The sequence below is a fragment of the Ornithorhynchus anatinus genome, chromosome X2 (genome assembly GCF_004115215.2).
Source record: "Ornithorhynchus anatinus isolate Pmale09 chromosome X2, mOrnAna1.pri.v4, whole genome shotgun sequence".
Classification (NCBI taxonomy): Eukaryota; Metazoa; Chordata; class Mammalia; order Monotremata; family Ornithorhynchidae; genus Ornithorhynchus; species Ornithorhynchus anatinus.
Genome location: NC_041750.1, coordinates 3603613 through 3616213, shown reverse-complemented (window position 1 = coordinate 3616213; position 12601 = coordinate 3603613). Strand labels below are relative to the sequence as shown.

At 49.6% G+C, this 12601-nt stretch overlaps 1 protein-coding gene across 2 annotated transcripts in view; it reads right to left on the bottom strand.

Moving 5' to 3' along the window:
* The window catches only part of CPLX2 (complexin 2), a 45739-nt gene that overhangs the window by 31750 nt on the left and 1388 nt on the right, over positions 1-12601 (bottom strand). For both annotated transcript variants that reach the window (XM_029053126.2, XM_029053125.2), the window contains exon 2: positions 6652-6750. The gene's annotated coding sequence lies outside the window, so the exon portion shown is untranslated. The remainder of the gene's footprint in view (positions 1-6651; positions 6751-12601) is intronic.

Here is a 12601-nt window from a genome sequence, read left to right as displayed (position 1 = left end):
AAAGACCCCGCTCCTATGTGCCTGGCACATAGTAAGTGCTTAACAAATACACACACACAAAAAAGGCTGCAGGAGCCAGATGGTGCCTGAATCCAGGTGGGGGGCGAGGAGGGTATCCCACAGCTTGTGGAATTTGTGATTTCCAAAGCTCCCGACTCCCGCTTAGCTGTTGTAGCCCGTGCCTGAGCTTGGGACCCTCAGTCCTGAGCGCCCCGGCTGCACCCGAGGCCACCGATCTCACGGAGAGATTCATCCAATCGTATTAATTGAGCGCTTACTGTGTGCAGAGCACTGTACTGACCGCTTGGGAGAGGACAATATAACAATAACAGACACATTCCCTGCCCAAAGTGAGCTTACATTCTAGAGGAACTCCCTCCACTCGAGCCTGGGGGACAAGTGGCAGAACCTGGATTAGAACCAAGGTCCTCTAGCTTCAAACTAATAATAGTAATAATAATAATAATGGCATTTGTTAAGTGCTTACTGTGTGCCAGGCACAGTATTAAGCGCTGGGGTAGATCCAAGCAAATCGGATCGGACTCAGTCCCTATCCCACATGGGGCTCCCAGTCCCAATCCCCATTTTACAGATGAGGTAACAGAGGCCCCGAGGAGTGAAGTGACTTGCCCAAGGTCACCCAGCAGACACATAGCGGAGCCGGGGATTAGAACGACTGACCCTCTGACTCCCAACATCTCGCTTGTTGATCCTTATTATTAATTATTACTCTGCACACAGTAAGAGTTCAATAAATACGATCGAATGAATTATTATTTTAGAATAATCATAGAGGGAAATGTTCAGCGCTTACTACGTGCCAAGCACTGAACTTGGTACGATATCAATGGATGGATCGTGTCTACTAAAGTCATTCATTCAGTCGTATTTATTGAGCGCTTACTGTATGCAAAGCACTGTATTGAGCGCTTGGGAGAGGACAATACAGCATCAAACAGACACATTCCCTGCCCACAATAAGCTTACAGTCTGGAGGGTTTAGAGTAGAGTCTAGTGTACTAACTCTACCTTCTCCAGCGCTCAGTACACGCTTCCTCACACGGTACAGTGTAAGTTCCTCGAGGGCCGGGATGGTATCTACCTGCTCTATTGCATTCCCCCGAGCGTTTAGTACAGTGCTCCACACCCCCGCCCGGTAAACCCTCAATGGATTCCACAGATTGAATGCGCCTCGTGTTTAATGCAATCTCCCGGATGGATTCCTAAATCAGTGGGTCCCAAGGATGGAATCCACAAAAGACCCTCGCCCCTGCAAAAAAGGGGGGGTCCTCGGACCTCCCCCCCACTTCCGGCTTCAGGCGAGGGGCTGGGTTTTGCAGGCCCCTGTGCAAAATGTGCGAGCCAGCAACACAAAAGCTGCAGAAAACCGAGCTATTACCTCAACCACTGGGAATGGGGCAGTTGACCCTCCCTCCTTCCCCCCTGCCACCCCCCTCCTCATTTTGATTCCCCCCAGAGTCGAAGCCCGAGGGGCTCCTACCCTGGAGAGCAGGAATAATAATAATAATGATATTTGTTAAGCGTTTCCTACGTGCCTAAGTGCCTAGACTGTAGGCCCGGCGTAGGCAGGGATTGCCCCTCTTCATTGCTGAATTGTACTTTCCAAATAAGCGCTCAATAAATACTATCCAAGCCCTTAGTACTGTGCTCTGCACACACTAAGTGCTCAATAAATACGATTGAATGAATGAATGCCAAACACTGTACTAAGCACAGGGTGATCAGGATGTCCCACGTACCATCAGGGGTATTTATTGAGCGTTTACTGTGTGCAGAGCACTGTGCTATTATTACTACTGATGATGGTATCTGTTAGGCGCCTACTATGTGGCAAGCACTGTTCTAAGCGCGGGAGAGATACAAGGTAATCAGGTTGGATTCAGTCCTTATCCCTCATGGGGTTCATAGTCCTTACCCCCATTTTACCAAGGAGGGAACTGAGGCAGAGAGAAGTGAGGTGACTCGCCCGAGGTCACCCAGCAGACAAGTGGCGGAGGTGGGATTAGAACCCAGGCCAAGCCCCGCTTTTCCTCACCTCCCACTGCCTTCTGTGTTGCCCTGGCTTGGTCCCTTTGCTCTTCCCCCCTCTCCCTGGCCCACAGCACATATGTATATATCTCTCTATATAAATAAATATATATTATTTATTTGTATTAATGTCTGTTTATTTGTACTGAAGTCTGTCTCTTCCTCCTCTAGACTGTGAGCTCGCTGTGGGCAGGGATTGTCACTCTTTGGTGTTGTACTGTATTCCTTCTTTCAACCGTATTTATTGAGCGCTTACTCTGTGCAGCGCACTGGACTAAGCGCCTGGAAAGTACAATTCGGCCATAGATAGAAACAATCCCTACCCAACAACGGGCTCACAGTCTAGAAGGGGGGAGACAGACAACAACACAAAACAAGTAGACAGGCATCAATAGCATAGTAGACAGGCATAAATAGTACTTTCCCAAGCGCTTAGTACGGTGCTCTGCACACAGTAAGCGCTTAATAAATTCGATTGAATGAAGGAACGAATGGTCCTTCTGACTCCCAGTCCGGGCTCTATCCACTAGGCCACGCTGCTTCTCAAGTACTCGGCCAATACAGTATGGGCCAGGGTATGGGTAATAATAATAATAATACTGTTGGTATTTGTTAAGCACTTACTATGTGCAGAACACTGTTCTAAGCGCTGGGGTAGATACAGGGTAATCAGGTTGTCCCACGTGAGGCTCGCAGTTAATCCCCATTTTACAGATGAGGTAACTGAGGCCCAGAGAAGTGAAGTGACTTGCCCACAGTCACACAGCTGTCAAGTGGCAGAGCCGGGATTCGAACCCGTGACCTCTGACTCCCAAGTAGTCTACCATTCTGGCATCCCCGCCCTTGATGCAGTTGTGCCCAAGTGGAAAGAGCACAGGACGGCGAGTCAGGAGGCCTGGGTTCTAATCCCCGCTCCGCTCCTTGCCTGCTGTGTGATCTTGGGCAGGTCACTTGACTTCCCTGTGCTTTAACTGCCTCATCTGTGAAAATGGAGAATTCAATACCTGTCCTCCCTCCCCCTCGGACTCTGAGTCCCACGTGGGTCAGGAACTGTGTCCGAGCCGACGGTATCGTAATAATAATAATAATTGTGATAGTTAATAATAATGATTATGGTATTTGCGAAGCGCTCACTAGGCGCCAGGTACTATACTAAGCTCTGGGGTGGACACACGCAAAGCGAATTGGACACACTTTTGTAAAGCACTCATGTGCCAGGCATTCATTCAGTCGTACCTATTAAACGCTTACTGTGTGCAGAGCACTATACTAAACGCTGGAGAGGTATTACTATTATTCTTGTTCAACTACCAAGCACAGTGCTTGGCCCCTAGGAAGGGTTGAACCGCTATGATGGTTTCCGGAGAGCTCAGGAGAAAACAGGAGCTGGAATTTGGGGGGCTGGGGGGTGGGAGAAGAGGTAGGAGAGAAGGAAAGGGCTCGGAGTTGGAGGGCCTTTGGGAAAAGGGGCTCAACCTTCTGAAAAAACCTAGGTGAGGGTGCTTTAAGAGCCTCCTCCTCCCCCCCTCCCGCTCCCCTGTTCCTCGCTTTCCCTCCTCTCCCTTTCCCAGTACACGATGCACTGCGTGGGCAGACATGCATTATTGAAAACTCATTTCAATACCTTTTCCCTCGCCTCGCCAAGTGGGTGGCAATCACTAACTTTCATCTCTGCCTGCCTCTTGTTTACATAATCTTCCCCTCTTGCCAAATGGACAACGGCGGAGGAGTTTTAGCCCCTTGGTTACCCGAGCGTGGCTACAGCCCGGGCCTGGGCCTCGGAAGGACCCGGGTTCTAATCCCGCCTCCGCCACCCGTCCGCTGGGTGACTTCGAGCAAGTCGCTTGGCTCCTCTGGGCCTCAGTGACCTCGTCTGTGAAATGGGGGTCGAGACTGTGAGCCCCTCGTGGGACAGGGACCGAGTCCAACAGGATAAGCTTGGATCTACCCCAGCGCTTAGTACAGAGCCCGGCACACCTAGTAAGCGCTTAACAAATAGCACTATTATTATTATTGCTACTATGATGACTGCTCTCTTCCAGAAGCGGGGTGGGGAGAGTCGGGGTGAAGGGGGTGGTGAGGAAGACCTTCCCTAGCTTCTTTATCCCCGTACGGACAAGATCAATCAGTCGATCTGTGGTATTTATTGAGCGTTCTCTGAGTGCAGAGCGCTATACTAAACTCTTGGGAGAGAGTACAATATAAGAGAAAAACATCCCCTCTCATCCACCTATAACTCCTTTGGGAGGGGGATATTTGTTAAACGCTTTCTCTAGGCGAAACACCGGTGCTAAAGCAGTGGGGGAGATAAAAGATAACCAAATCGGATACAGTCCCCATCCCAACTGGAGCTCACGATCTAAGGGAGAGGCGTTTAATCCCCATTTTACAGATGAGGAAGCTAAGGCACAGAGAAGTCATGTGACTTGCCCAAGATCACAGAGCAGTTTTACAGAAGGAGAAAACCGAGGCCCAGAGAGGTTCAGCGGCTTGCCTAGGTCACCCAGCAAGCTCCTCGTGTGATGCTAAAAGTGGGAGAGGAGTGGAAGAGGGTGTCCCCCAAATCAGAATCTGGGTGAAGAGAGTTTTGAAGCAGTACGGCCTAGTCACTTCCCTTGTGGGCCTCGGTTCCCTCCTCTGTGAGAAGCAGCGTGGCTCCGTAGAGAGGACACGGGCTTGGGAGTCAGAGGTCAAGGGTTCGAATCCCGACTCTGCTAACTTGTCAGCTGTGTGACTGGGGGCAAGTCACTTAACTTCTCTGTGCCTCAGTTCCCTCATCTGTAAAATGGGGATGAAGACAGTGAGCCTCACGTGGGACAACCTGATGACCCTGTATCTACCCGGGCGCTTAGAACAGTGCTCTGCACCTAGTAAGCGCTTAACAAATGCTAACGTTATTTTTATGAAAACGGGGTGCACATAGTAAGCGCTTAACAAATACCAACATTATTATAATTAAAACGGGGATTAAGACTGTGAGCCTTTCGTGGGGCGGGGAGTGTGTCCAACCCCATCGTCTGGTAACCACCCCAGTGCCTGGCCCACAGAAAGGGCTTAACAAGTATCACAGTTAGTATTTTTGAAGTTCCCAGAACTCCGACTCAGGGGGAGTTCAAACTCGGCCGGAGGGGTGGGGGGCAAAGGAGAGACCCCCTTTCCGGGTGGAGAAGAAAGGACTATTGCTGACCGACTGTCGGGAGTTTAGTTTTGGCTCTGTGAGCACCAAATGGAATTCCACGGAGGGTTTTCCTGCGGGTGAATCATCAGCACCAAACAGTCTCCCATCTGGACGAAAGATTGCGTCTACGACTCTCCCCCCGCACGTGCTCGTCCTCCCCGAGCAGATACGAGGCCCAGTGCGGGCTCAGTTCGGCGGGGAGGACGGGAGGTTGGCGGAGGTTCGTTTCTCCGGAGGGGATTTGGTAGGAAACTCGAGTCTCTTTATTTAAAGAAACACATTTCCAACGATTACCCAACGGAGAACGGAGTGGGGCTAAAACGGCCACCCACGTCGTGTGGGTAGGAGGTGGTTCACTTAAGGCGACGAGCTGGGGGAGAGGGACGCCGGGGTCTTATCCTAATCGTGGCGTGGGTGAGGCGCTTACTAAATACCAAGCGTTTTGGTGGGTGCGAGATGATGGGGCCGGAATACAACCGTGCCCCCACCACGGGCCTCCATCATTCCACCGATCCATCGCATTTATTGAGCGCTTACTATCCGCAGAGCACTGTCCTAAGCGCTCGGGAGAGGACAGCGCAACACTACAGAAGAGCTGGAAGGCGCATCCCCTGCCCACAAAGAGCTACAGTCTAGAGGAGGAGGCAGAAGTTAATAGAAATAAATAAAATGACAGAGGTGGACATAAGTGCAGTGAGGCTGGGGGGAGGGTGAATAAAGGGAGTAAATCAGGGTGATGCAGAAGGGAGTGGGAGAAGAAGAAAGGGGGGCTCGGTCAGGGAGGGCTTCTTGGAGGAGATGGGCCTTCAATTCGGCTTTTTTTGGGGGAGGGGGTTGTCTGTGGGATTTGAGGAGGGAGGACATTCTAGGCCCGAGGCAGGATGCGGGCGAGAGGTCAGAGGTCAGATAGATGAGATGGAGGGACAGCGAAAAGGTTGGCATTATTCATTCAATAGTATTCAATGAGCGCTTACTATGTGCAGAGCACTGTATTAAGCGCTTGGAATGGGCAATTCGGCAACAGATAGAGAGAATCTCTGCCCAACGACGGGCTCACAGTCTAATCGGGGGAGAGAGAAGGACAAAAACAAGACAACTTAATCACGATAAATAGAATCAAGGGGATGGATACCTCATTAACAAAATAAATAGGGGTAATAAAAATATATACAAATGAGCACAGTGCTAAGGGAGAGGGGGACGAGCAGAGGGAAAGGGGGCTTAGCTGAGGGGAGGTGAAGGGGGGAGGGAGGAGAGGGAGCAGAGGAAAAAGGGGAAGCTCAGTCTGGGCAGGCCTCTTGGAGGAGGCATTAGAAGGGCAAAGTGTGCGGGCTGGGTTGGAATAGGAGAGCAGTGGCCCTGGTGACCCCTCATGGGGCCTGGAGGGACCCTCCCACCCCCCAAACACAGACACACACCCTTACCTTGACACTCTGCTCTAGGTGGATCTCAGTAACTGACTTTTTCTCTCCCTAACACAACCGGCCCGGGCTCAGCCGGAACATGTCCCAACTCTCGGACCCCTGGTGGGAGGGAGAGAGAGAGAGAGAGAGAGTAGTGGTCAGTGTCTGCTCTGTGATCTTGGGCAAGTCACTGCACTTCTCCGTGCCTCAGTTACCTCATCTGGAAAAGGGGGATTAAGTCTGTGAGCCCCACGTGGGACGCGGACTGTATCCAACCTGATTAGCTTGTATCTGTACAGCACCTGACACATAGTAAACGCCTAACAAATACCATGAAAAAAGTGCTTAACAAATACTATTTTTATGATTATGGCATCGTCCTCGTGACATTTATTGAGCTCCTACTTTTTAAATTGTATTTGCAAGGCTCGTACTCGTCCGCTCAACTGTATATATTTTCGTTACCCTATTTATTTTGTTAATGAATTGTACATCGCTTAATGAATTGTACATCGCCTTGATTCTATTTAGTTGCCATTGTTTTTACGAGATGTTCTTCCCCTCGACTCTGTTTATTGCCATCGTTCTCGTCTGTCCGTCTCCCCCGATCAGACCGTAAGCCCGTCAAACGGCAGGGACCGTCTCTATCTGTTGCCGACTTGTTCATCCCAAGCGCTTAGTACAGTGCTCTGCACATAGTAAGCGCTCAATAAATACTATTGAATGAATGAAAGGCGTTTACTCTATGTCAAGCACTGTTTCAAGCGTTGGGGAAAATATGTTAATCAGATTGGACCTAGTTCAGTGCAATTTATTGAGGGCTTACTGTGTGCAGAGCACTGTACTAAACGCTTGGTAAAGTACAATCCAGCAGAGTTGGTAGGCAGTCGATCGTATTTATTGAGCGTTCACTGTGTGCAGAGCACCGTACTAAGCGCTTGGCAGAAGACAATAGAACGATAAAACAGACACATTCCCTGCCCACAACGGAACTGTATCCGACCTGATTAGCTTGCCTAGTACTAAGCTCAGTGCTTAGTACAGTCCGTGGCACGTAGTAAACGCTTAACAAATGCCATTTAGAAAAAAAAAACAAACATGGAGGCAAGGCGGGCCCTCACCCCTGTGCATCCTGATTGCTCCCAAATCGTTTCCTAGCAACATCCCAGCCCTCACCTTGGCAACGCTCCATGACATCACTCCCCAACCTGGTCCACCCCGCTTCCGGCTTCGCTAGGGCAGACCCAGCTACGGATCGGAATCCCTCAGTCCATCAATCCAACTAAAACGGGTGGCTCTTTGTGGGCAGGGAACGTGTCTACTTACTCTTTTACTTATTATTATCATTTACGCGCTATGTGGCAAGCACTCTTCTAAGCGCTGGGGCATCAAGCTGGACACAGTCCCTGTCCCCCTTGGGCGCACACTCTTAATCCCCATTTTTACAGATGAGACAACTGAAGCCAGAGAAGTTAAGTGAGTTGTCCTAGGTCACACAGCAGAGAAGTGGCGGGACCGGAATTAGAACCCAGGTCTTCCCGACTCCCAAACTCGCGCTCTATCCACTTGGTCACTTGATGGTGTGTATATATCTATAATTCTATTTATAGTGACACTATTGATGCCTGCCTACTTGTTTCGTTGTCTTTCTCCCCGCTTCTAGACTGTGAGCCCGAGGTTGGGCAGGGATTGTCTCTATCTGTTGCCGAATTGTACTTTCCAAGCGCTCAGTACAGTGCTCTGCACACAGTAAGCGCTCAATAAATACGATAGATTGAATGAATGAATACTTACAGGTATGACACTTATCACACCTATCTGCTAGGCCACGCAGTTTCCCCTATTAACTCCAATTTACATATATATTTACACCTATTTAAGAGGCCTCGGGGCTTCCCCTGCTTACACCTATTCACTCCTATTTACTAGGCCACGTGGCTCACCCATTTACACGCATTTACATATATATTTACAGCTGTTTACTAGGCCACGTGCTTCCCCTATTTCTACTTATTTACACACATTCACGCCTCTTTACTAGGCCACCTCACCGTCCCCTATTTACACCGGTGCCGTCTCACTCCCCTTTCTCTGACTAAACCAGTCCTTCAGGCACTGATGAAGTGACTGCGATTCTCTCTCCAAGGCCAGAGGCAAGACTCCACATGAATTTTTGTGACCCTCAAGCGCTTAGTACAGTGCTCTGCACATAGTAAGCGCCCAGTAAATACGATGGAATGAATGAATGAATGCACCTGATAGGGGACAGAGGAGGAAAGTTTCTGAGATTATCTGATTTTTCTTTCTCTCTTCCAGCGCTTAACATAATCCTTGGCCCTCTAGATTGTGAGCCCGTTGTTGGGTAGGGATGGTCTCTGTCTGTTGCCGAATTGTACTTTCCAAGCGTTTAGTACAGTGCTCCGCACACAGTAAGCGCTCAATAAATACGATTGAACGAATGAAAAGCGCTTAATAAACACTACTGTTACTATTATTACACAGAAACCTCCTTTGAAGTCAACTCCAGTGAAAAGGTGGGAGTGTTCGAGAACGCAGTGGATGGATTCTAATTATATAATAATTATAATTTGTGGAGTAAGCCAAGTGCTGGGGCAGATACAAAATAATAATAATCATAATGGTATCTGTTAAGGGCTTAATAGGTACCAGACACTGTTCTAAGCATTTGGGTAGATACAAGCAAATCGGGTTGGACAAAGTCCGTGTCCCCCAGGGGGCTCAGCGTCTTCATCCCCATTTGACAGATGAGGGAACTGAGGCACAGAGAAGTGAAGTGACTTGCTGGCTGAGTCGGGATTAGAACCCAGCTCCTCGGACTCCCAGCCCCGTGCTCTTTCTACTAGGCCACGAGCAGACACTACCCCTAACCCTCACGGGGCTCACAGTTTAAGCGAGAGGGAGAATAGGCATTTGATCCCCTTTATACTGATAAAGAAACTGAGATCCAGAGGAAGAGCACGGCCTGGGGAGTTCGAGGACCTGGGTTCTAATCCCGGATCCGCCGCTTGTCTGCTGGGTGACCTTGAGAGAGTCACTTCACTTCTCAGGGCCTCAGTTACCTCATCTATAAAATGGTGATTAAGACTGTGAGCCCCATGTGGGCCAGCCTACCCCAGCGCTTAGAACGGTGCTTGGAACACTTAACAAACACCATCATTATTATTCTTATCATGTCTACTAACTCTATTAGACTCTCCCAAGCTTTTAGTCCAGGGGGCTATACCCAGTAGGCTGTAAATTCCTCGAGGGCAGGAATTAATTCAATCGTATTTACTGGGCGCTTACTGTGTGCAGAGCACTGTGCTAAGCGCTTGGGAAGTACAATTCAGCAATATATAGAGACAATCCCTGCCCACAACGGGCTCACAGTCTAGAACTGTGTCTACCACTAATAATATCGTCAAATGCTCAGTTCAGAGCTGTTTACAGTCTCTAGATTGTAAGCCTTGTTATGGGCAGGGAGCGCATCTACCAACTCGATTATATTATACTCTTCCAAGCGCTTAGTACAGTGCTCTGCATGTAGCAAACGCTCAATAAATAGCATTGATTGATCGCGCATAATAAACTGTAAGCTCTATGAAGGCAGGGAATGTCTCTACCAATAATATTGTCTTCTCCACAAGTGCTCAGCAGAGTGCTCGGCACTCTGTTTACAGTCTCTAAATTACTGTATTAATAGAGTACAATACTCCGTTGTATTGTACTCTCCCAAGCGCTTAGTACAGTGCTCTGCATGCAGAAAGCGCTCAATAAATAGCATCGATTGCACGTAGTAGACGGTAAATTGCTTGAGGGTGGGGATCGCGTCTACCAATAATATCTACCAAGATATCATCATATCCGTATTTATTTATTTATAATTTCTCTCTCCCCCTTCTAGGCTGTAAACTCGTTGTGGGCAGGGAATGTGTCTGTTTATTGTTACGCTGTACTCTTCCAACCGCTCAGTCCAGTGCTCTGCACACAGTAAGTGCTCAGTCGGTACGATTGACTGACTGCCCAAATAGGTGCTCAATTAATACTATTCGCTGATGGATTGGTAGCTAGGGAGAGTACAACACAGCAGAATTAGCAGACCCGCTCCCGGCCCACAACGAGCTTCTATTTATTTCTATTGATGCTACCGATGCCTGCTTACTTGCTTTAATAATAACGATGGTATCTGTTGAGCTTTTACTCTGTGCCAAGCACTGTCCTAAGCGCTGGGCTAGATGCAAGGTTATCAGGTTGTCCCACGTGGGGCTCCCAGTCTTAATCCCCATTTTACAGATTTGATGTGGGTAGGGACTGTCTCTCTTATTGCTGAATTGTACTTTCCAAGCGCTTAGTACAGTGCTCTGCGCATAGTAAGCGCTCAATAAATACGATTGAATGAATGAATGGAGAGATTACACGTCCTCAAGAAAGATCCTTTCTCCTGTTCCTCCCTCGATAGGAGGATTTCTCCAGGGATGAGGGGAAGGGGAGGTGCAGGAGAGGAGGGAGAGGGGTTTGAGGGGGGAAGACTCTCCTTCTAGGGATGTTCCCGATCTTGGGGCTCCTCCTGGACACCCCCAAAAAGGTGGGTGCACCTGCACCCGTCGAGAGCCCCCAGAGCAGCCCTGTGGCCTAGTGGCTAGAGCCCGGGCCTGGGAGTCAGAAGGCCCTGGGCTCTAATCCGGCCTCTGCCACCTGTCTGCTGTGTGACCTTGGGCAAGTCACTTCACTTCTCCCATCCTCAGTTCCCTCATCTGTACAGTGGGGATTAAGACTGTGAGCTCCACGTAGGACAGGGACTGTGTCCAACCCAAGTTGTATCTATCCCAGCGCTTAGAACAGTGCCTGGCACATAGGAAGCTCTTAAAGACTCCCGTGATTGTTAATTATTATTATTATTAGCCCGGGCCTCGTGCTCAGATCCGTCCCTCCCCACTCTCCCACGGCCCTCGACTCTGGAGAAGCCTCTTGGGGGAGTCACGGCCCAAAAAAATAAAATAAATAAGCAATTGATGAACATCAAAACAAAAGGTTACGTAGGAACGGGGCTATTAATAGCGAGGGGAGGGTGTCGCTCGGGACCCCGGGACGGGGGGTGGGGAGGGGGTTTCAGGGGAGGAGGGGGTCTGACCCGGTGACCCTTGGCCCTGCCGGGTGGGGGGCGGTGGTCGGGCCGGAGGAGGAGGAGGAGGAGGAGGAGGAGAAAGAGGAAGGCCCGGGTTTGCTCTGCAAGGAAAAAAGTAACCAAGTCCACCCACGGGCCTTGGGGAGGCTGCAGGGGGGGGCCCTCGCCCCCTCCCCTGGGGGTCACCTCCCCGCCCCCCCCCCGCGTGGCTCAGCGGCAAGAGCCCCGGTTTGGGAGTCAGAGGACGTGGGTTCCAATCCCGGCTCCGCCACTTGTCTGCTGGGTGACCTTGGGCAAACCGCTTCACTCCTCTGTGCCTCAGTGACCTCATCTGGAAAATGGGGGTGAAGACTGGGAGCCCCACGTGGGACAATTTGATTACACCGTGTCCACCCCAGAGCTTAGAACATTACTTGGCAGGTAGTAAGGGCTTAACAAATACCACATTATTATTATAGTAAGCGCTTAACAAATACCATCATCATTCTTATTATTATCCTGTATCTCCCCCAGCGCTTAGACCAGTGCTTGGCACATAGTAAGCGCTTAACAGATACCATCATTAGTATTATCCTGAATCTACCTCAGCGCTTAGAACAGTGCTTGGCACCTAGTAAGCCCTTAACAGGTACCCATCATTAGTATCACCCCGTATCTCCCCCAGCGCTTAGAACAGTGCTTGGCACATAGTAAGCGCTTAACAAATACCGTAATTATTATTATTATTATTATAGTAAGCGGTTAACAAATACCATCATCGTTCTTATTATTATCCTGTATCTACCTCAGCGCTTAGACCAGTGCTTGGCACCTAGTAAGCCCTTAACAGATACCATTACTATTATT